This window comes from Delphinus delphis, chromosome 17 (assembly GCF_949987515.2).
Source record: "Delphinus delphis chromosome 17, mDelDel1.2, whole genome shotgun sequence".
Lineage (NCBI taxonomy): Eukaryota > Metazoa > Chordata > Mammalia > Artiodactyla > Delphinidae > Delphinus > Delphinus delphis.
In genome coordinates, this window is record NC_082699.1 from 63396669 (window position 1) to 63419402 (window position 22734).

A 22734-nucleotide genomic window follows, 5' to 3' on the forward strand; every position below is an offset into this window, starting at 1 on the left:
TGGGGAGAGAAGAGATGGAAGCAGCGCTGGGAGAACTGGGTGCCCGGCTGCTCTTCCCTTGGCTCCCTGGAGATGGCTGGGGTGTGGTCTGCTGTCCTTTTGGAACCTTCTCAGTGTACCAAACCATTCAGCAGCAGGTAGATCCAGAGTTGCTTTGGGGTGCAAAGTTACAGGATGGGATTCCGAGGTGCACTGGATATGATACTTGACCTCCGGGAATTCTGAACTGTGTTCAAGAAATAGCCCTCTGCATATAGACATCCACCACATCCAAAGGTACAACTGCTTGTTAATGAGATCACAAACTTCACATCACACAGACTCAAGTTCCAGCTCTGGTCTTTTTCACCTCTATGTGCCTGCAGAGCTGCAGGGTACGGTTGTGCAGGATGTTCACTGTTCAAGGGTGTCAGGCCCCAGAAGCAAGTGGGATCTGAAATCCAGCCCCTACTCTGCTGTTTAAGCCTAGTGTCGCGGCACAAGAGCTGCTTGCACTTGGAAGAAGAGGTTTATTTTTCTTAATAGAGCAGAGACATCAATCACTTGCTAAACTTGTATGCCCTGAGGATGCTTCTGCCTGGAGGGACATTTTTCTAATTTGCACGAAGGCATCCTGTGAGCTAGGGTATCAGGTCAGGGGTGGCCCTGTGAACTTTTATGATCCTCAGTTTCCTCATCTGGGAAGTGAAGAGAATAAAACACACTTCATGGGATTATGCAGTGATAAGTATAAACAAGGAATCCAGTGAAGTGCTCAGTACTAGGTAATAACTCCTCAATAAATAGCGCCCTTATTATCATCGTCATAATATCTACCTCAAAGATTTTCTCTGAGGATGAGTTTTTAAAAAAAATCATAAAACAGCTGCCCTGTGTTCAATTAATGTTAGCAGGGGTTTTTTGTTTGTTTCATCCTTTTTTCTCCCTAATGTTCAACAATGTCATGATAAACAGCAGAAACTGGATGAGATGGGAATTGTGGAGAGGCGGAGATTCTTTAAGTCAGGGCTCAGAGAACTTCCTGGTAGAGGTAGAATTTAAATTGGGCATTGTATGCGGTTTTCCCAAAGACGCTTGGAAAGTATGCATGAACTAAAGCGATGGGGATGAAACTGAACAATTTCTCTTAATTCTCACTATGTCTTTTTTTTTTGGCTGTACCATGTGGCATGCGAGATCTTTGTTCCCTGACCAGGGATCCAACCCTGGTCCCCTGAAGTGGAAGCGTGGAGTCCTAACCAGTGGATCACCAGGAAAGTCCCACTATGCCTTAACCCATTAATTAAATAGCTGGAAAACTCTTGAAAGAGAAAAAAATAACAGTGGACAATTGGGAAGTTTCTTTGGAAATGGCAGTGGGTGGATACTCTTCAGCAAAGGAGCCTTATCTCCAGAGCCACGGGAGGCCTGATAACCTCTCCCTCAGGAAACTGCCCGAAATCTAGGAGAGCTAGCTCTGGAGTTGCAGCTGCACTGAATAAAGAGTATCTCTTCTACATTTGGTGACACTTCGGCTAGTGGCTAGAGCCTACGACAGCAATGAATGGATTTGTCACTATCAGTTGATACCCCATCAGACCCCTTCTGTCAACAAGCCTGGCTGCTGCTAATTCCCTAGAAGAGTGAGAGGGATGTTCTTGTTTCTGTCCCGCATTCAAAGGACCATTTAGTCCGCCTAAGATTATAGAGAACAAAAGAACGCAATTTCTTTTTTCAGGTATTTTAAGGGTAGTGTAAGTCTTGCAGTTTCTCAAGTCATCAAATGCAACCGTGAAAATTCTTATTTCTCTTTTCCATTTTTTTTGCTTTGTGGGTCGGATCTGGAATCTAGTTCTGGATCTGCCTCTAACTGCTTGTGTGACTGTGATCTAGTCCCTAAATCCTCCTGAATCTCTTTTTCTTCATTGTTTAAATGATAAAACTTCCCTCATTATCCTTTCTAAGATAGACCTTTCCTTCTTGTTATTTTGTATAGCACTGTCATTTTTATTTCTTTGTGGAACTTATCAAAAGTTGTATCAAAACTTATCTACTTCACGTATTTATTATTATTTTATTGTTTAAAACTGCCTCAGCAGTCTAGCACGGTCTATATCTAATTTGTGCACTACTGTATCTTTCTTTTTTAACATCTTTATTGGAGTATAATTGCTTTACAATGGTGTGTTAGTTTCTGCTGTATAACAAAGTGAATCAGCTATACGTATACATATATTCCCATATCCCCTCCCTCTTGCGTCTCCCTTCCACCCTCCCAATCCCACCCCTCTAGGTGGTCACAAAGCACGGAGCTGATCTCCCTGTGCTATGCAGCTGCTTCCCACTAGCTATCTATTTTACACTGTATCTTTAGTTCATAGGAGGTGCAAAAATATTTGTTTTGTAAATGAATCAATCACATTAGTTAAGTATATGGAAATTTCTTTTTGAAAAGAGTAAATTGTTACATAAGTTTAAGTCATTCTTATAATCTTTATTTGCCACTTAGTATTTACTTTCACTCTCATTTTTCTTGCGAATTCACTCTTGGGTGAAAGGTAAAATCAGGAGAAAAAGCGCCCTGAATCACTCATGTCACAAACTGTAAAAATCTATGACCATTTTTAACCCATAGCTATTTCGTGTGTTTTAAGGGATGTTACTTCTGCCCTCAGGTACTCTTCCTCACTGTCAGCCACAGAGCCCTAATTCTATCCTGAAACAGTTTATTTATTTAAGGTCTTATATCTCGAATGCAAAGAGCAAAGGCTCATTTATATATTATCAATCACTAACTTTTTTTTTTATTAAGATAAGGAGCATTGTCAAGAGTAAAGCCACAAGGAAGGATCAAAAATAATGGAATCACACAGACCCATATAAACATATACATTTCCTTATGAACAAGCAATAAACACAGGCACAAGGCTGTGTAATTCCATTTATAGTAAAGAATTATGTCCTTAAGGGAAACAGAGCCTGCAAAGATACAGTTTAACCATCACCAAACCTGTTTCATTGTTATACTAGTCCATCTGAAGCTAGGGATAAATCTCCTTTAGAAGTTTAGAGAAGAGATTTCCTTTTTCTTTCATTTAAAAAAAAATTACAGTTAGATAACTAAAAGGGTCGCAATTTAAGCTTTGAGTTCTGCCTTCGTAACTGGAGAAATAGTCTGCTTCCAAATTCAACCTTCTGCTTCTTGGAAAGCAGATAACTATTTGCAATTTTAAATTCATAGCATTTCCATTTTCAAGATTAACAACAATAAAATCTAGGAGCCTCACCTCAGATGCATCTCATTTCATGAAATGCAAATCAAACACATTCAGGAGCCATCAGATGTTTGTAAATAGCAATGACAACAAGAAACTACAAATAGTATTTTCAATTTATTACATTCTTACAATATTTCAGACATTAAGGTAGGTATTTACAGCCATATGTATCTTTTAATCTTTCTTATAAGGTTATTCTTGAAGATTGAATCAGATGTTAACCTATAAACTGCTATTATTTAAACTGCTAGCTGTTTACCAAATCCATTCTCTCCTTCATTAACAGGGCTGTAGCTGTAGTCCTTTAGCCTTGTTTAAAAAAACTTTTGGATTCTGTACTTTTTTTCTCTGCTTCCTTTTGAAAGCAATGATGCTGGTTACAATAAACATGGACGCCTTGTCTTAAAGATGGTATCGAAGCTGTCCTCCTTGGTCTCTAAATGACTGCAAGGAGGAGAGCCTTGGACTCTTACGTGAGTGAGAAATAAAGTTCTATCTTGTTTGAACCACTGAATTTTAGGGACTCTTTTAAAAAATAGCAGTTGTCATTATCTTAACTAATATGAATGTTAAAGGAAAGTTCCTGGAACATAGAAACAATGTTTCATGAATAATTGCTAGTTTTTATTATTTTTATTACTAGCAGTAATTGTCCTCACAGCAACTCTGTTTTTAGATGAGAATTATGGTAGAAGATACAATGAATACTGGAAAGCTATGTGCTGTCTGGGTTAGCAAGCAATTTCTAGTGAATGAGAGAAGAAGCCTCAGTGGAGGAGGTGACCATTCTCCTAGTTGTTATTTTAATTCCTGATTTGAAATTTGTCTTATTTTCAATAATGATATTTTTCTCTGTTCTGTAAACTTTTATGATAATGGGAAGCTGAAAATAGCAAATGCCCTTAAATGTAGAGGGATTCATAATAAACCATGTATGAAAAGGGAATCTTCCATCACCTAACTCTTCCCACAGATGAAGAGTCCCGTAAATCTTAATTCTAAGGGGATGGGAGAGGAGACACTAGCTTGTACTTCTTCTAAATCCTGTGGCAAGTAGTGGTCATTTGCAAAGCACAAGATTTCTAGGGAACCATCCAAGAAAAAGATGTGGGTGGCCCTGATTTTTGTGTGTATGAGTTGTGGCCAGGATCTGGAAGATGGGTTTTATATTCCATATTTTTAATTGTAGGTTGCTCTATCTATACTTCAATGATGCATATTCTCAGATCCTACCAACTTTCCTCATTATTCCACCCCAAAATGATCCAGGCTAAAACTGCTTAGGCGCAGAAAAGGGGGGAAATAATTGATTGGAAACCCTCCAAAAGGAAGAATTGGGTCATGACCTTTGAGAGCTCGGTTCCCTTTGTCTGTTTTCCCTTTTCCCTACAATGGTACCACCTTACAAGGTTCCAACAAACCCTATACGTACAGGAAAATCTGCATCTCATTTCTGCTGAAATATGTTTTCAATTTAGGGTTTGAGTTTCCAGATTGACTTGTGAACATCTAAAGGACTCAATGTCATTGTGACATAATGTTCCCCGAAGGCCAGTAGGCCGTCAGCAGAGAAATGGGCAGTGATTAGCTAGCTGTCAGTGGTCAAAGGTGCTGATGTGACTATGGAAACCAACGTGGGAAAACTGAGAAGAAAAGAGAGAAAAATCGATGGTGTGGTGGGGGAGGGGAAATGGTATAAGGGAAGATTTATAAGCTATAGGGATTTTTAGAAGATGAAATATGAAAAGGGACAAGATGGCAAAAGATGGAAATTTTACAGATAATTTGGAACAAGTTTAAAAGACCACTTTAAATAGAAAAAGATCTTAGGAAATACATTTTCAAACCAAGGGGTAAGAACCAGAAAATAAAGGGGAAAGTAATCTACATTTGAAGAAATTAGACTCACAGACAGTCCAGGGGCTAATCATGATGGAATGATTTAAAAAATCATGATAATAATAATTTTTAAAAAACAGTAATTCCAAGGACTACTTCTACCCTCTGTAAAGATGTGTTTACATCCCAGTCATTTTGCCCCCATTTTATTGAGATCGTCTCATTGAATCATTTGCGGGAATATTAATATCCCTGCTTTACAGGAGAAAACATAAAAATCAACAGGTTTTAAAACTTGTTGGAATTTTCTTCTTCTTCCCCTCTATTCCCTAAAACAAAGTTTTGATCAAATTGTATTTAACTGTGTTTGTTTGAGAGGTGAAAAGTCATCACAAAAATATACCACTGGGCATATGGAGGAGGGAACAGGGAACTACCCTGTTATATTTGTTTTGTTAATGATGACTTAATGGGATTTAATTTATCAATTTATATATGAATCTCCCCTCTCCCACCTCTGACCCCTGATGTAGCTACCCATAAAGAGGCATTCCCCTTATGTCCAAGGAGATGCTCTGATTGATTTTGCTTGATTCACTGTATTTAAGGGACAACTGCATCCAAAATTCCATCCCTTACATAACTGAGACTCATGAAAGGAAAAGTTCATTTTTGTGCTATTTATGGGAAAGTGGCCTGGAGGGAAGAAAACCTCTTTCCAATATTCGGCTTGAGACCTTTCTGTGAGAAAAGAAGTGTCATTTGCTCAGCAAAGGTTTTTGTTCACTATTTTGAGTATTCTGGACCACATGTATATACGATATATATTTGCCATTAAAAAGCCCCCTCAGGGCTTCCCTGGTGGCTCAGTGGTTAAGAATCCGCCTGCCGATGCAGGGGACACGGGTTCGAGCCCTGGTCAGGGAAGATCCCACATGCCACGGAGCAGCTAAGCCCGTGCGCCACAACTACTGAGCCTGTGCTCTAGAGCCCGTGCTCCACAACAAGAGAAGCTACCGCAGTGAGAAGCCCATGCACCACGAGGAGTAGCCCCTGCTCACCCACAACTAGAGAAAGCCCACACGCAGCAATGAAGACCCAACGCAGCCAAAAAAAAAAAACCCTCAAAGGAAAAATGAGAAAGTTACAAACTTTATTTGGGTGCCCCACAATCCCTTTTTGTCTTTTTTCTCCTTTCTTTCTAACCCCCAGCCCTATTCCATTTTATCCTGTTTTAAGTGTATTTATGAGTGGGTTTATAGAAACAAATGAGATCAAGTGGGCAGAAAATCTGAACCCAAGAACGAGTAGTTCTGGAATTATTTCAAACACTGCTTCTTAGTAGTTGTGTGACTTTAGTTTTAGCATCTCTGAATTTTCATTTTTTAGCTATAAAAGTGGGGAAAAGAAAGCCTTCCTTTTATAGTCCTTCTGTAGATCTTGTGTGAATGGGCTTTACTTTTTCACAAATAGAAACTTCTCAGTAAGTAGTAGTTTACATTTTTGAAATCTGTGACCACCTAGAGGGGTGGGATAGGAAGGGTGGGAGGGAGGGAGACGCAAGAGGGAAGAGATATGGGAACATATGTATATGTATAACTGATTCACTTTGTTATAAAGCAGAAACTAACACACCATTGTAAAGCAATTGTACTCCAATAAAGATGTAAATAAAAAAAAAAGGCTTTAGAGTCAAAGAAAGTAAGCTATACTGATGGATTAGGACTGTATTTGTGGAATTTGAATTCTCAGTCAGAACTAATTCTCACTTTTCTTCTGCCCCATCCTTTCTTTGTCAGTAACATAGCACTTACCATGCTATAATAACTAGTTATTAATGTGGCCCACTACCACACTTTGAGTTTCTGGAAAGTTGTGATTATGTCTTTTTTATACTTTTAGGTCCTGCAGGACAAATCTGTATTATTGGATGCTTAATTCTTACAGGCTGTGAATTTGCTCAGTGCTTCATATTCTTCTCAGATATGGTAGAAACCAATCTTTTGCCCAGGTTCGTAGCTAACTTGACTTTTTAAGACTTGCAATGAATGGATTCTCCAAAAGTACTCTAAAGTCTTCCTCTTTTTTTTTTAATGAATATTTGATTTTCTCTTTCTTCATAGGGCATGTTTCTAATTAAAAATGACCAACACCTGCCCTAGGCTGGACAGGATAACACCTGTGTGAGATGCCGCTGCTATAACAGTGCTTCCATCTGCAACATATTACATTTTTTTTATTAACAGAAATGATTTTTTTTCCAAAGGAATTCATTCAAATAAGAGAAAGAGTGACAGAAAAGCAAATGCTTTTCTCACTATTGCTCAAAACTTTTCATTCAGGTTTCAGGCTTTCCTTCATCCTTTGGAAACAGAAGAAAAAGAACATAACAAACTCAACATCCAAACAAAATAAAATTGGTTGAGTCAATTCTCAGCTTGTTCCAGTTGGGATAGTTACTGTGGGGAGCTATAAATACCATCCAATTTCAGATCGTACTGTTTGGAATTTTAGCTGAAGTAATTCTGCTGTCTGCATCAAATCTGCTTATTAAATCTAACCAGAAAAAAAAAATCCTCACAGTGGACCAATGAGTATATTTTATCTACCTTCCTTCCTTAGCTTTCTAAATTTTTGCTTGTATGTGTCTAAGTTTTGATTGCCAAGACTTTTAAAAAATATTTAAATTGGACGTTTTGACCAGAAAATGCAATAGAGAGTCATATTTTTTCTAAACAAATTTTCTAACCACAAGGTTGTCCTGCAACGTGTCTGCTATGGAGAAATCTAAATTTTTTGTAGTGTCCTTTTTCTCATCTGGAAGCAATTGAATATTGAATGTTACAGACAATATTTTGTGCTTAGTCACGTTATGCAAATTTTATATTACTAAGGAGCATTAGTATATATTTTTAAAGTACTATTTGTTTCAAAATATAATTGTAGTTCCTGCCTTTTAAGACCTTGAAGAAGAATGTTGGAACTTTGGGTATGGCTGAGTTAGGTGGATGTGAGGTGGTATTTAATTTACAATAACATAACTTTCAAAAGGTTCCCTTCATTTATTTTCTTTCCTTTCCCCTCCAGCATGCCTACTGAATTGAGAAAACTCTGTGTTTTCAAAGTTAATAAAAAACCCTACTCCTAAATTTGTCTCTGGTGCCTCTCTGGATGACCAAGTTTTGTTAACGGTCTGATAATCCGTTCCCTTCTGAGGAAGTTCTTCAGAGGTCAGAGGCTAATGGTATCAAACATCAGCCTGTCTGGTTTATTGTAAGGGTGTTTCCTTAAGATCAAGATCTCAGATAAGAGCAGAGTTGCTCTGGTTGGGAAAGGAAATGGTTTCTGATACAACACAGCAATTCCTAGAGGGAAGCGGAGAGCGGGAGATCCTCTGAACACAAGATAACTTGTAGTTTGCTTTCCTCTAAAACCCTTAGATAGTCAAAATACCATCATTAAATACTGGAAGAACCCAACCTTGATTTATGGATGAAAATAAAACTCACCTTCAGATCTACACTATTATGATGAGCAGCAAATCAGATGAGAAGAAACTGTGAAGCAGAACAAATGGGTTCGCAGCTCCTCGAGTTTAAACCCATCCTCCCTGCATTTGGAGGTCAAAGCTCACCACTCAAGGGGACACATCGTATTTTATTTAAGCACTTTTCTTCTAAGGAGTTGAAAGCACCTGGCAGACATGAACTCTTTTGTGCAGTGAAAGATAACACAGATATTACCAAGTAAAGAGCTACATTTGAAGATCAGAGTAACTTGGTCCATCCAGTTGAATAATATTGATATTATTTCCACATGACTTTGTTTCTTATGTACACTTTCAAGGTGATATATCACTTTAGCCAGTTCCCTGATTTACAGGAAGATGGCTCTACCTACTTGGGGGCTTTTTTTCACAAAAGACCAGAGTTTTGTCAGTGTCATTACAAAGTCCCCGTGCACGAGATTGTGTGCTCTGTTAATATTTATTCCCATTTTTTTCTAAATTTTACTTTCACTGATCAAGGACTATCTTAAAAATATCCAATTATCAACTGAGGAGAAAATGTTCAGAAGAAGAAGGAGAATTAAAATATGACTGGGAAGTACGGGAGAGTGTTTATGGTGACACGGTAGTTCAACCTCTTCCTTTTACTGATAAGGAAAACCCAGAGAATACGAAGTTTTTTTTATCTCCAGAAGGAGAAAAAGAGAAAGAAAGATGCTTGTGTTTATGGGGAAACTGTCCTTTGAAATTCTAACCTTAGAGGAAGTCCCAGTTAGAGCAGCAGCTAGCCTCAGAATACCTGCTGTTCTGAATCTGCCTCTGGAAAGTCAGCGTGGTTCTGAGTAACTACACCCATCAGGGTTTGGGTTCTTCCTCTGAAAAGGGAAAATAGTACATTGAACCATGACCATGTCTCCTAGTTCTAAATGACTAGAGTCGTCTGGATTCCTGCCTTGGATACTATGACTATATTTTGTTCTGAATTAATTATGTCTTCAAAGCCCATGGCTTATATGGGGCTGGTGAACGATGTCTGGCTTGCTTTTTCACAGATCAACTCAGCTTTACGCTGACCGTGTTTCTAAGCTTCCAGGTGCTCTCTGGTCCACAGCAAAGACAGAAAGTATTTTTTGTTCCAGATAGCAGGGCATCCATCCATTACCCAGCTCTACTGGTTTCTGGGGTCCCAAGTGAAGATCGCAAACTTCTGCATCCAGCCATCCTTTCAAAAACTGCCCGAGTCCATTTCTTCCATGAAGCCCTACCTGATCTCCTTAAGCTTTTTCTGACTGGTTACAGCTCTAACTGCTAACTGTTTATCTGACAGTGGTTCTTACATTGCTTATTTCTTGCATGTGTCTTTTGTACCTACTTCCTCAGTGACTCTGTGAAGCCTGTAAAGAAAAGAACTCTGTCTTTTATAACACTGTCAATGTCTACTGTGCTGCTGGACCTAAAAGTAGATGCTTAACAGCACACTTTAATGTTTTCTCTGCAGCATAAGTTGTAGTTACAAGAAAAAACTTCTCCCTCATTTTTATCCTCTTATTCACCTCCTCCCCACCCACTGTGACAATGATTGCTTGAGTGTGACTAATGATAGAATAACTTTACACTGGTTCATTCATGTACCTTGCATTTTCATTCTCATAATTACACTGTGAGATAAATGTTATTATCCCCAATTTTCCAATGAGAAAATGGAGGCTCAAAGAGGCTAAGTAACCTCCCTGGGGTCACATAGGCAGCAAGTGGCAGAGTAGACATTCAAGACAGGATGTCGTGCTCTCTCCTGAGGACGTTTTTCTTATTCCTCGATGTCTCATTATCTTCCTTAAGACAATGTGACAGAGTTGCATTATACAAACTGTTCCGCACTTACATTAAAAATGCAGAGATAAATAACAAGTTTCTACTGCATAGCACAGGGAGCTGTAGTCAACATCCTGTAATAAACCATAATGGAAAAGAATACGAAAAAGAATATATACGTATATTTTAAATGAATCACTTTGCTGTACACCAGAAGCTAACACAACATTGTAAATCAATGTGCTTCAATTTAAAAAAATGCTGAGATAAAGCCCAGGTGTACATTGGACACAATTATAAAGTAGATGTCATTTATCTTGGATACTCCAGTTTTAGTTTCAGGAATGTTTCCCCTTAGTGAGTCCTCTTCTCGGAAAGTACTCAGGAGTTTTTATTGTCCTGACACATTACCTTCCTCCCCTGTTCCTCCTATCTTGCTTACTCAGAACCCTCAAACTCACTGACATTGAAGTGCAAATTACTGCTAAATTGTATTTCTTCTATAGTTATTTGCATTTCTCACATAGAAAATGTAAAGCAAAAGAGATGATTTTTGACTGGTAGTTCAGATCCATACCAGAGAATGTGGGAATGTCAAAAAGCACTCCCTGCCTGTTATTTTCCCTCAAAAAGAGCCACACGATAAAAATAAATATTTGGGAGGAGAACATGGTCTGTCTCCTAGGCAAGTTTCCAAAATCATATCCTGGATTTCTAGGTCTCTGGATCATTCCATCACAGCAGTAGTCGTGTGAGATATTGCAGAATAATAAAATCTACGGGTTGGGAGTAAACCAGGTTAGTGCCCCCAAATGGCTATAATCCAAAGTCCAGACCATCCCCTCAGAACAACTTGATAGTAACAGTGAAACAAACAGGTGCAGGACAGGTGCAGTGGGATGAAGACAGCCTCGACTAGGGAGCTGTATGTAGGTGGTGTCAAAAAATACAAAGAAAAATAAAAGCTCATGCCATGCCAGTCTTTTGTATTTTTTTCCTATTGAACTATTTTACTTGGGACTAAAAGCAAAGTAAATCTACCCACATTTTCTGATTGAGAATTGTAACCAACTCCAGAAAATCCTTTCTTTCTGTTAGTTTTTTCCTTGGTTACTCAACTTAGATTATTTTTCCTCATTTATCATTTCCCCAAAATTCATCTGCTTTGTGTAATCTGATTGCCTTCAGAGCATCTAGTCCACCCCTTGTGCACTCTGTAGGTGCCATGAGATCAGGACAGTGTTAATCCACTCCTTGTTTCAGGGGTGGGTCTTGGTTGACGTGACCTTAATCATGTCCACTCCTCCTACCACAATGACTGGCTCATAGATAACCTTGGAACACAGGCTTATTTTAGTTACTGTCTACGTTTCGGATTTAAATTGGTCCAATCAGAGTGAAACCCTTGACTTTTGTTTGCTGATTGATAGCAGAAAATCTGCATCTTTTTCTGGACAACTTGCAGATGGAAGGCCTAAGATGGTTATAGGTTATAGCCATTTTGCTATAATGAAAAGTGCCAATCTGGAAACAGAATCTACTCCTATATAAGGATAGCCAAAAAAAAAAAAAAAAAAGGTAATTGCAGAACACTGAAGCTAGAGCATTGGTCAAACCATACCTGCAGCTACAATTAGTCTTTTCATTTAAAAAACAAATTATTTTTATTGTTTAAATCTATTTAATTCATATTTTTCTGTTTCTTATTATAAAAATCATGCTATATGATAAGCCATGTATTATAATATATTGATGCTTCCACCTCAGAGGCACATATGTATTTTTTTTTCTTTTGAGTATTTTAACTTTGAAATATGCCTTACATACAGTAAAACACACTCAAATATATTTTGAGTATACGTTTGGACAACATGTATACACCCATGTAAATGACACTTCACTCCAAATTGGAATGGATTTAAAGAATGGCTGCAGATTCTTGGAGTCCTGAGATGGCCACGTGGATGTGTCTGAGCTAGCCTGCTGGAAGGTGAGAGGACGCCTGGAGGAGAAGCAAGGTGACCCACCTCAGAACCTGCCAACAGCCAGACATAAGTGAAAGGTCCTTCTAGATAATCCAGATCATATAAAAGTATGTATGAAAGATGTATAAGATCAGATGACAAAAGACACAGACCTACTGGAGAACGGACTTGAGGATATGGGGAGGGGGAAGGGTGAGCTGTGACAAAGCGAGAGAGAGAGGCATGGACATATATACACTACCAAATATAAAATAGATAGCTTGTGGGAAGCAGCCGCATAGCACAGGGAGATGAGCTCGGTGCTTTGTGACCACCTAGAGGGGTGGGACAGGGAGGGTGGGAGGGAGGGAGACGCAAGAGGGAAGAGATATGGGAACATATGTATATGTATAACTGATTCACTTTGTTATAAAGCAGAAACTAACACACCATTGTAAAGCAATTATACCCCAATAAAGATGTAAAAAAAAAAAAAATCAGATGACAAAACCCACCCAGCTGATCAGCAAAATCATGGGCTAAATAAAGTGAACGTTGCTTTAAGCTGCTAGGCTTTGCAGTGGTTTGTTACACAGTGAAAACAAAGTGATAGAAAAATATAGAACCTTTTCCTCACCTTGGAGAGTTCCCTCACGCCCCTTTTCTGTCAGGTCTTACCCGCCATAAGGTAGCTACACTTCTGATTTCTATCACTATAGTTTATATCTACTTAAACTTCATAAAAAAATTTATACATGTTATATTTTACACACATATTATATACCTTTTGTGTCTGGCTTCTCTTACGAAGTTTTTGAATCTATGTTTTTGTGTGAATGCGCCTTGCTGAGTATCATTGCATCATTGTGTGACTATGGTTAATTTATCCATTCTCCTTGATGAACTTTTGGGTTGGTTTTGCTTATTCCGTCTGTCTCCTAATCAAGCAATTCTTTTTTGCCTGCTTGGTTGAATGTAGCTACTAGAGGTAATTATTAGGCTCTCTTCCTTGATTTACGTTAGCAACTCACTAGCAACTGGTTTCTTTGTAGTGACATTACCCTTTAAACCAGAAGTATACATTGTACAAATAGAAGGTGGTTTTATTATCTAACTCTTAGTCAGAATTTTAGTTGATTTCTCTTCCAACACCAGAATCTGAATAGTATGAAGATAATCCTGATGACAAAATAAACTTAGAGGGAAAAGGGGCACTGAGGTTTTTCTCATGTGCTGTTTGATCTGTTACTGCTGAAACTATTTTACCGGGTAATCAGAGAGCTTTGTAATTCAAACCTGCATTGCTGTGCTATGCTAAGGAAATAATTATTTTATTTTCATTGTGACCACATATTATTAATTTATAAAATAAATGTTGTTAAGATTCTTTACTGCCTCTTAAAAATGCATTATTGTAGAGAAAACTTTTTATATATAAAAAGCTTAGCCTGTCGCCTAGCCCTTGGTGGGTATCTGATGCTTACAGTTTGCTTTCTTCTTCCTTCTATGTAACTGCGAAGACATCGTTAAAGGTCAGTGTGCATGCTATAGGTCATATATGTGACAGGAATACAAATACTTCTCACTGTGTTCAAGTTGAAGAAATAATGCCAGTTCTTGCACACAACAGTAATGGACAAAAAAGTTGGTCCATTTTGCAACAACTGGGTGAATAGAGCTTATTCACAGCAAAACAAAAAGCTTGTATCTACAACCCACCTGACTGTTTTTTGTTGTTGTTGTATAGCCTTGGGCAACATAACAAAGAGGATTAGAAAAGAAACGTGAAGAAAGGTATAGAAAACAAACTGTCTCTTTGATTGGCTGCACTATGCCACCATTGAAACACAAATAAGGTGAATGCCCAAAGGTTAAGATGAATGTAAAGAAAATTTTCAGGACGAACCTTTATCTTGAACAGCTGCTTCTTATATGTTTGCTACTAAGGCCTAAATGATTTTTTTATATGGCCACAAATTTTCTTCCTTCTATAAAATCAGATATATTGAAGTGTATTTTTGTCATAGAAGAATGATCTGAGAAAATATGTTATCTTCTTTCAAATTAATATGAGCTTGCAATACGCTTTAAAAAAGAGTAGACATGTTCTTACTTCATATCCCCTTAATAAAACTGCTAGATGAAATGATATTATCCATTTCCTCTATTAATCATACTGGCTGAAGCCCACAGTTACTGAACGCTCATGACTAGCAGGCTTTTCTCTAGATGTCTACACACCTTTATTCTCATCAAGTGAGTTGAGTGCTTGCCAAGTGTCAAACATGGTGATTCCCAAACCAGTTACATCAGTAACACTTTACAGCCATTATGTAATTTAACTAAATATCAAACCAATTAAATATGAGCATGAAAGAAGATAATTATTTCTAAGAAAAATAAGCTCTGTGCCTTAAAAACAGGAATGCTCTACACCGTAAAAAATATAGAATATAGATGGACAACTGTAAAAAAGAAAGTGGAGGAAAAAATAGAACTTCTGTAAAGCCTCTGTACTCAGGTTGCTTTGCAAGGGTCTTTCACAAATTCTGCTCCAACCTGAAGAAAGCAAATATCACAGATTCATCGTGGGTGTGGTTTTCATGAGAAAAGTGATGCAGATTTCAAGTTAGTGCACCTGTACTCAAAGAAATGTCTTGGCTTTACATCAAAAGTTTGGTTGATAAATGTGTATTTTCAAAGTTTTAAGTTAGATTAAATATTTATTTATTCCTTTTATTGTTTTTCTCTTTAACTGACCTTTTGATTGATTTTCCTTCTTTGGGTTTTAAGATAAAGAGTCTTCTACTACGTAGTATTTTTTTTTTTTTAATCTAACAACAATGCTGTGAGGAATGGAGGACAAAATTATTGTAATTCAGATGTAAGCTGGAATCGTCTCTGCTCAGAAACTTAGTTAAAATTTTCTTGAGTGTCACCTCTGTAATTTATGGAAACTCAAAGGAGTTCATTCTGTTTCTTATAATTAATACCTTTTTTTTTGGCAGCCTCTGTATAAGGCCCTGAATCCACTTGCAATTCTAGTGTGATGACCACTTTTCATTCATTATCCTGGAGAAGCTAAGGGGGCTAAATAAAATACGGATGCAAAGGGACTTCCCTGGTGGTCCAGTGGTTAAGACTTCGTGCCTCCACTGCAGGGGTTCAATCCCTGGTCGGGGAAGTAAGATCCTGCATGCTGCAAGGTGTGGCCAAAAAATTAAACAAAACAAAACAAAACAAACAACCAAAAAATATATATGGATGTAAAGACATTAGCACAATGCCTGGCACTCATTCAAAGGTAGGAGTTGTTGTTATTAATATTTCTACTACTTTGAATCATGAGAGTGACTGTGCAAAATGGTATCTTTCCCATTTTATCTGTTAAAAATTGAGACTCACAGAGGTTAAGTGATTTTTTCCCCCCAGTTTGCACAAAAGTAAGTAGCAAGACCAGGGTTTTATCCTGAGTTATTTGCTCTTCCAAACCTGAGGTCACTGCAGTGTATCCATAATACATTGAGGTAAACCAAGTCTTCCTTGAACACCACCAATCCAGGCCAGAAGGAAGAATGTGTTTCCAGTCTTCTTTCCAACACTAATAGAACAAGTGTTTTATGTTCCAGCCATAATTGGATTAGTTGCTATTTTCTAGCCATCATGCCTCTACTGATGCTTCTTGTTTTTCTGCCTTTTGTTCAAGATCTCCCTCTCCTCACAACAATCCAGTTTTCATTTTGGAAATCCTATCTGTTCTTTGTGGATCCATGTAATTTATCTAAATCCTCTTGTTAATAGAAACAGAAATTGTACAATTATTGATACGAAGAACAGCCATAATAATACACAAAATTTATTGAATATTTCCTCTGTACTAGGCATTGTGCTAAATAGAATATATGATGCTTGGTGTGCCCCATGAGGTCAACACTCATATGAAGATCTTAAGGATTAGAAGTGTTGACTAAAAAATCCCAAGGTGTACACAACTGTTAAGTAACTGATATGGTCTGAATAATTGTGTCCCTCCAAAATTCGTATGTTGAAAATCTAATGCCCAAGGTGATAGTATTAGGAGGTAGCGCCTTTGGGAGAAAATTTGGTCGTGAGCGCAGGGCTCTCGTGAATGGGATTCACGCCTTATTAAAGGGACTCCAGAGCACTTGCTCCGCTATGTGAGATGCAATGAGAAGTCGGCAGTCTGTGAACAGGGAAGACAGCTTTTTCATGAGGACCTGGTCATGTTGGCACCCTGATCTTGGACTCTAGCCTCCAGAACCATGAGAAATCAACTTCTGTCGTTTATAAGCCACTCATTCTGTGGAATTTTGTTATAGCAGTCAGAAAGGACAAAGACAGTAATATAATGGGATTTGAACCCAGGAACACTGACTTGGGAGGTTAGATTCTTACTCCATTCCATTTGGTGTGTGGATGTGTTCAGTGGATTTGATATTTATTCATAGGAAGCCTGTGGCAATTTCTCTAGGATTAGTAGATCTATCAAGCTGAGGGTAAAGGTTTTACCTGCAGTTGAAGTCTTTCCATGAAGCAGAAGAAATTATTTTTGAGCCACTAGACTCACAGAGGTTTGATTATGAAACTAAGATGTTTTCCGCATGAAAACAAAAACATGATGATCATAAAGTTGATATTCAACTTCGAAAGAAAATGCCCTAGGATAGAACATAGCCTAGACTTCAGGGACAGAAGAAAGTCAAAGGGAATTCAGAGTGAAATAAATCTCAGTGGAATCCCCCTTCCTTCCTCCCACCCCACAAAAAAGATTCTGCCATATACAGATATACTTCTTAAGTACTCAAATCACAGAAAACTGCTTTTGGCTTTTTTTTTTTTTTTTTTTTTTTTTTTTGCGGTACGCGGGCCTCTCACTGTTGTGGCCTCTCCCGTTGCGGAGCACAGGCTCCGGATGCGCAAGCTCAGCGGCCATGGCTCACGGGCCCAGCCACTCCGCGGCACGTGGGATCTTCCCGGACCGGGGCACGAACCCGTGTCCCCAGCATCGGCAGGCGGACTCTCAACCACTGCGCCACCAGGGAAGCCCAGGCATTTTTGCCTTTACAAGTTAGTATTTCCCTTTGGTCTATCCATTTCTTATTTTAAAAATAATAGATTAAATACATGTAAAGACATCTTCTATAAATCAGTTTCAGACAAGTTCAAGAGACAGGAAAATGTGTAAATTACTGTATTAAGTAGAATTTGTTATTAAGTTATGTAAGAAGTGTTCTTCAGTTGTATAAAAGATCTTTGTGAAATATTTCTGTTGTCTTTGTTTTCTATACTGCATGAGTAGATACTTAACCATGAAATAAAAATTCAGAGATTTGTTTAATAATGCCTAATAAAAATGCCTGCCAATTATCCGTTGAGATGGATGGATACTTAACAACTTGAAGTGTTAACATAATTTGGCATCCAATATTTTATTTGCATAAAAATTAATTCTTTGTTACTGCTGCTAATTCTATTATTTCCCACTCAGCAGTCATAAGAATATGGTTATTGTTATTATCTTAATATTTTGGGTTAGATATTTAATAACAAGTTGATGGAGCCATTGTAGATATTAAACTTTGAATAAAGAATGCATGCCAGACATGCTCAAGGATGCTATGGAAGTGTAGATTGCAAATCCAATATCCTGAGTATGTAGTATAATGCCTGGAACATAGTAGATGCTCAACAATTATATCAAAATCAAAAGAACTGAGCAGAAAGAGTAACAATAAACTATATTTGAAAGAATCTGTGGTAAGTTCTCATACAGAATATATTGTCAAATTGTGTGATAAACCAAGATTGGTTTAGAATTTACATGACTACAACTTATCTTTTTTAAGTACAAGTTTTAAGAATTAAATAGAATTACCATATGACCCAGCAATCCCACTACTGGGCATATACTCAGAGAAAACCATAATTCAAAAAGACACATACACCCTCATGTTCATTGCTGCGTTATTTACAATAGCCAGGTCATGGAAGCAACCTAAATGCCCATTGACAGACTAATGGATAAAGAAGATGTGGTACATATATACAATGCAATATTACTTAGCCATAAAAAGGAATGAAATTGGGTCATTTGTAGAGATGTGGATGAATCTAGAGACTGTCATACAGAGTGAAGTAAGTCAGAAAGAGAAAAACAAATACCGTATATTAACGCATATATGTGGAACCTAGAAAAATGGTACAGATGAACCTGTTTGCAGGGCAGAAATAGAGACACAGATATAGAGAACAAACGTATGGACACCAAGAGGGGAAAGCGGCAGGGGTTGGGGGTGGTGGTGTGATGAATTGGGCGATTGGGATTCACATGTATACACTGATGTGTATAAAATGGATGAGTAATAAGAACCTGCTGTATAAAAAACTAAATAAAATAAAATTCAAAAAAATAAAGAAAAGCAAGATGCAGAAAAGTATGAATAACATAACCCTGTTTTTGTGAAACTAACAACAATAAAAATATTTCGTGTACATGTATATATATATGTGTGTATATAAAAAAAAGAAGACATAGATAACCTAAAGAAAAAAAAAGAAGTAATGTTCAGTGGCAATATATTTAAACTATCTTACATGGTATAAGATAGTGTTTAACCGTGTTCAATATGAAAATGTCTTGTATCATAGTGTATGAGTTTGAATCACCATTCTTTTACACTGTTAAATTGTGCAAGTTAATTGAAACCCATTGGGAAATTGCTCTGTGCCTCACATTATCCTCACTGTAAAATGGGGATTGTCATGGTACTTCTTCATAGAGTTGTGATGTTACAATGCCTGGCACATAGTCAACAAGGTATAGATGCTAATCTTTTAGATTTTATGCTATTTCTACCTTCCTGTTGATACCATTTCTACCTTTCGATCATTACACTTTTGGAAAACTCAAGGTATACAATGGTTTTAAATTATGTGAGGCTGCTTGGCTTTAAATAATAATAGAAGTTTAGCTGGATTTTTGTGTTTGGCATTTTTCTAAAATAAATGTTTCTGTCTTCATCTGGAGTTCTCATTTTTCTCTATTTCCCTCTCAGCGCCAGTTATTTCTTTCTTCCTTTTGACACCCTGAATTTTTTAAAGAAACCAACCCTTCTTCAGAATCAGTCTGTATACTTCAGGTCAGGATCCATCCTGTCTTACCCCAAGATTCCTTTCCCTTTGGCCTCTGTATTTCTTCCATAACTATGCCTAGGGCCAACTAGAATTAGGAACAATCACTGAGAATTATTTTGGGGGAATGACTGGAAGCAAAGTGTCTACTTACTCTTTCTGTTTTAACTGAAATCGAAAACAATGTAACTTCAGAAGTGTTGGAGATTGCCACCTGGAAGCAGAAAATGAAGATGGAAAGAAACTGAGTCCTGATCTCATGCTTGGACCCCTGGAGTCTCCATGACTGGGGTTCACAGGTAATTGAGTCATAAACCAGTAGATTCTCTTTGCTTAAATAAGTTTAATTATTTTTTCTGTCACTTGCAACCAAAAAGAAAGTAAAGTGATAATTTATTTCTTGTTTTACCAGTGTCTTTTCCTTCTCCCCCATGGTCCTCCAAACCCCCTATTAATTTGCTATTATTAGTCAGCTCTGGCCTTAGGAATGAGATAATCTAGTTTGTCAGTATTTTATCCTAATTTGAATCAATATGCTCTGAGAAGGCTTGAGAGTTTTGGTACACGTCTATTGAACTTCTTAGAAATGCTTTTTTTAAAAAACTTTTTTCTGGGCTTCCCCGGCGGCGCAGTGGTTGAGAGTCCGCCTGCCGATGCAGGGGACACGGGTTCGTGCCCCGGGCCGGGAAGATCCCACATGCCGCGGAGCGGCTAAGCCCGTGAGCCATGGCCGCTGAGCCTGCGCGTCCGGAGCCTGTGCTCCGCAACGGGAGAGGCCACAGCAGTGAGAGGCCCGCATACCGCAAAAAAATATATATATATATAAAAATAAATAAATAAAGACTTTTTTCAGAATCTTGGCCATACTCTGGATAGCTCATGCTGCTTGATAGCAACACATTGCTCTTGATCGTCTTTAAAGCCATAGAGCCTAGCATCAAATCTCAGACTTATCACTCATGAGAGTTATATATTTGAACATGTTTTAATATCTATCAGTTTCTTATTTTACAAGAGTGAGGATAATGATACCTCACGGCACTTAGAACAAGGCATTGCATTGATGGCTGCATGTGAAATAAGCTACGTCCTTTTTAATTAATTTCTAAGTTGATGGGATGCTTTCAGCTATACAAATAATGGTTATTGATCCATGTATTCTGTTTACAGATTTTTTTCCCTCTGTAAACGTTTACTTTAAGATATTTCATTTTCTTCTTTTACCTTATAGGAGAGAGGGTCAGAAAGAAAGGGGGAAAATAAATGTAAGTAAATATTACTTTTTGTTGTTTAGTTTGATATCACCCATGTCGAAAAAGGCTGAAGCCTTTCATTTCAATCAGCCTTAAGAGTTTGGATTTTTGGTAGATAGTCCTTTGTTCTTGTGTTTCTTCTATGTTTAAAACTTTATTTTCCTGCAAATACTATTTTCGCAGAAGAGCATTTTACTAGACATTTAAATTTTCTAGAATGATAGTACCTGAGGTAACTCCTGGTTTCATATCCGTTTAGACATACTTGCAGTTTCAGAGGAGTTATTATGTGTTTCTGTAGCATTCTAATAGTTTAAATGTGCCTTAAACACATAAGTTTTATTGTCAATCTTCCTGTTTTACAGTCTTTCCAATTCAATCCTGCCTTCCCCTGCAAGGAAGACAGCTAGGAAACCTGCTCAGATTTCCTCTTCTCAACCTCCCTGCTGCCAGCTTTCCTACTCCCTTTCATCCCATAGGAAGCCAAGAGCCTGCTCAAATTTCCTTTGTGGAGTACGTATCCCACCTGGTTACTTCTTCTCCTATTCAGCAACAGGTGGTTATTTTTGTACTGTCAGCACGTTGGACTCCCTGGCTGTCAGATTTCATTCCCACTGGAAATGTAGACATTTGAGTTTGTTCCAGGCGTCAGTGGGTATATTGCCAATTTCCATTTTCTGAAAATAATTTTCTTTTGATGGAATAATCTTGTTCCTTAATGATTCCATTAAATCAAAAAAAAAAAAAAGATTTTAGTTATACTTAAAGGCTGAATCAGTGATTGATCTGTTTGTTGCCTCTTTTCTGATTTCTTTCAAATGGTCTCCAAGCATGTGGATCATACCGAGATAGCCAGTGAACAATGGAATCAGAATTCCGGCAACCCCATTTTTTAGCCATGTTGCATCATAAATTTCAGTGTTCTTCTCTTTACCATTATATTTGGGTTGGAAAAAGCTAATGAATCAGAATTCCTAAGGATAGAACACAGGACTATATACTTAAAAAATATTCACCCTAGGGAATAGTGAATGCTAGTCAGGCTTAGGAGCCATTGGACAAAACAATATCGTAACAATGAAAAATGAAAATATTTAATAGGTGTTTTTTTTTCCCCCATAGAAAGAGACTAAGAAAGTAAAGCTTTTCAAAAATTTGTTTCAAATAGGAAAAGCTAAGGGACAATATGATCGAAATGATATATGGCCTCATCAATATCTCCCAGGTATGAATTTTTCCCAGCAGTCTCAGGAATGTGAAAACATTTTACACATTATGCTGCCTAAAGACTTATCAAGTGCTTGCTTCGGCAGTGAATATACTCAAGTTGGAATGATACAGAGAAGATTAACATGGTCCCTGAGCAAGGATGACACGCACGTTCGTGAAGCGTTCCATGTTAAAAAAAAACAGACTTAAACCAAATTTTACTCTGAGCTCTCATGCTGTTGATCTGCCTAGAAATTCAGTCTCTGTTATTACGGGGGATTACTCATCTTTTCCTAAAGGGTTGTGCAAAACCTCATACGATCTGCTTCAGAGCAGAATATTCCAGAAGGCTCCTTCTTTCTTGACTCATGTGCATCATCACTAATGGGCTCTTCATTGTAATCCTCATGGTGACTTGGAGTCAGAAAGCACCTTGGCTCCCTCTATACTTTTGGACATTCGATCTTTGGCTTTGCCTGGAGGTCCAGCGTCTAGGGTACACCAAATCCCTCTCTGAGATTATGTTCCCTTATCAAGCTCTAAGCCTCACCAAGAGACAAAGGGCTTAGAGCACTGCTGCTCGGTTCGTTCTGCCGTCTTCCCTTTCACAGTCTTGGGTAATCTCCCTGCCTTTTACTTTGATCATTTGTGCTTCTACCATCCATTTGATCTGTAATTCTTTGCCATACATATATTATCGTCACGTGGCATGAACGTGGTATGAGTTCCATGCACAAATA

At 37.8% G+C, this 22734-nt stretch overlaps 1 non-coding gene across 1 annotated transcript; it reads left to right on the forward strand.

The window, feature by feature from the left end:
- The first annotated feature begins 22086 nt into the window (after nucleotides 1–22086).
- LOC132413430 (U6 spliceosomal RNA) lies at nucleotides 22087–22189 on the forward strand. The gene has a single exon (XR_009516728.1). It is a non-coding gene; the product is annotated as a U6 spliceosomal RNA (small nuclear RNA).
- The last annotated feature ends 545 nt before the right edge of the window (nucleotides 22190–22734 follow it).